Source organism: Pristiophorus japonicus, unplaced genomic scaffold (genome assembly GCF_044704955.1).
Source record: "Pristiophorus japonicus isolate sPriJap1 unplaced genomic scaffold, sPriJap1.hap1 HAP1_SCAFFOLD_221, whole genome shotgun sequence".
NCBI lineage: Eukaryota > Metazoa > Chordata > Chondrichthyes > Pristiophoridae > Pristiophorus > Pristiophorus japonicus.
This window is the reverse complement of record NW_027251919.1, coordinates 342,998-345,630: the sequence shown is the minus strand read 5'-3', so window position 1 is coordinate 345,630 and position 2,633 is coordinate 342,998. Positions and strand designations below refer to the sequence as shown.

General features: G+C 55.3%; 1 non-coding gene across 1 annotated transcript; it reads right to left on the bottom strand.

Moving 5' to 3' along the window:
• Positions 1-2,560: 2,560 nt before the first annotated feature.
• trnat-agu (transfer RNA threonine (anticodon AGU)) lies at positions 2,561-2,633 on the bottom strand. The gene has a single exon. It is a non-coding gene; the product is annotated as a tRNA-Thr (tRNA).

Genomic DNA, 2,633 nt, shown 5'->3' with positions numbered 1-2,633 from the left:
GAGGAAAGGTTGAGGAGGTTGGGCCTCTACTCATTGGAATTCAGAAGAATGAGAGGTGATCTTATCGAAACGTATCAGATTATGAGGGGGCTCGACAAGGTGGATGCAGAGAGGATGTTTCCACTGATGGGGGAGACTAGAACTAGGGGGCATGGTCTTAGAATAAGGGGCCACCCATTTAAAACTGAGATGAGGAGGAATTTCTTCTCTCAGAGGGTTGTAAATCTGTGTAATTCGCTGCCTCAGAGAGCTGTGGAAGCTGGGACATTGAATATATTTAAGACAGAAATAGACAGTTTCTTAACCGATCAGGGAATAAGGGGGCGGGCAGGGAAGTGGAGCTGAGTCCATGATCGGATCAGCCATGATCGCATTAAATGGCGGAGCAGGCTCGAGGGGCCATATGGCCTACTCCTGTTCCTATTTCTTATGTAAAAGGCAAAGTGTGTGTGATACCAATGTAATATATAGAGCCCCATCCAGTGAACTGCTGGGGCATTGCAGCCAGTGCTGTTTACAACAATAAAGTCAGGTCACTCTGACTGGGTTTCCTGAAGTTACCAGCCATCTCACAAACCTGTGCGTGTTTGTGAGATCGTACGGAAAACAGAACGTTGGCAACATAAGGACCAGCAGGACCAGCGTTCGATGTCACTGCTCACTGAACCTGTGGAAGGACACTCACCTGAACAGAGAACAGATTTTGTCGGCTTTCTGGTCCTTGTTTGGTGGCGATCAGCTTGTTCCATTTAACTCTGCACCTGTCGACTGGTAGTTGGCCAGTTATACGCCTGGCAGCTTTTTATTGTGACATCATCGGTGCTCCGTCGAACGAGGATGACTTGTTTCCACACCAAAAGGGATGAGTTCACAAATGTTTCAATGAAGGACCCGATGTTCCAGTCCTCAACTCCAGTTGAATGGTGGAAGATGCCTGTGGGTGGATTGTTTTAACGTGGGGTGACCGTTGTACACCAGCCACCACACGGGCTTGACAGAGTGAGGTCTGGGTCCAGTGGCAAGGGTTAACCAGGACAACTGGAGACCAGCTCTGCTGCACGGACCCAGTGCGCGGACACATATCGCACAGTGTGGGCTGGGCCCGTGCTGCCCCTGGGCCCTCGCCTCTCCTGGGCCCTGAACTCTCATTCGCCGCTCCTCCGCCCCGATCTCTCGCTCCTCCGCCCCGATCTCTCGCTCCTCCACCCCGATCTCTCGCCGCCCCGATCTCTCGCCGCTCCTCCGCCCCCGATCTCTCGCCTCTCCGCGCTCCTCCCTCCCCGATCTCTCGCTCCTCCGCCCCGATCTCTCTCCGCTCCTCCGTCCCGATCTCTCGCCGCTCCTCCGCCCCGATCTCTCTCCGCTCCTCCGTCCCGATCTCTCGCCGCTCCTCCGCCCCCGATCTCTCGCCGCTCCTCCGCCGCGATCTCTCGCCGCTCCTCCGCCCGCGATCTCTCGCCGTTCCTCCGTCCCGATCTCTCGCCGCTCCTCCGCCCCGATCTCTCGCCGCTCCTCCGCCGCGATCTCTCGCCGTTCCTCCGTCCCCGATCTCTCGCCGCTCCTCCGCCGCGATCTCTCGCCGTTCCTCCGCCCCGATCTCTCGCCGCTCCTCCGCCCCCGATCTCTCGCCGTTCCTCCGCCCGGATCTCTCGCTGCTCCGGGAAGGGGAGAGGGGAGAGTGAGAGAGTGGGGGCAGGGGAGAGAGAGTGGGGTGGGGAAAGAGAGGGTCGGAGTGATAAAGGGGAGAGAGAGAGAGAGGGTGACAATCTGAAAGGAAAGGGAAAAGAGAGAGAGAAAGAATGATGGACAGTCAATTTAAATATTGAGCTAATTTTGAGTGGGCCCCAGTGAGACTTGAACCAACGACCCCTGGTTTATTAGACAAGTGCTCTAACCCCTGAGCTATGGAGCCACCTGCTTTGAAAACAAGAGAGGAAGGAACAGGAAAGAGAGGGGAAGGGAAAAGAAATATATGAAGGAGTGAGAGAGAGGGGGTAGGGGAAAGAGAGAGGAGAGGAAGGGGAGAGAGAGGGGAAGGGGTGAAAGACAGGAGGGAGAGAGAGGGGAAGGGGTGAAAGACGGGAAGGAGAGAGAGAGAGACGGGGAGGGAAAAGAGGGGGTTAGGGGATGGGGAGAGAGAGTGTGGAGGGGGGGTAGAGAATGGGGAAGGAGTGAGAGAGTGGGGGAATGGGAGAAAGAGAGTGGGTTGGGGAAAGAGAGGGACGAAATGGAGAGAGAGAGTGTGATGAAGGAGTGGGATAGAGGGGGAAGGAATGAGAGAGAGGGATGGGGAGAGGAAAGAGAGGGAAGGGATGGGGAGAGAGAGAGTAGAAGGGGGGAGAGAAGGGAAGGAGAAGGGGAAAGAGGGAGAAATGAGAGAGAGGGGAAAGGGGAGACTGGGAGGAGGAAAGGAGAGAGAGAAGGGGCGAAAGGGGGGAAGGAGTGAGAAAGGGAGAGAGAGAGAGACAATCTGAAAGGAAAGGGAAAAGAAAGAGAGAGACACAGGAGGGAGGATCAGAGGCAAAGAAAGATGAATTTAAATACTGAGCTAATTTTGAGTAGGTTCCAGTGAGATTTGAACCCACAACCCCTGGTTTACTAGATCAGTGCTCTAACCCCTGAGCTATGGACCC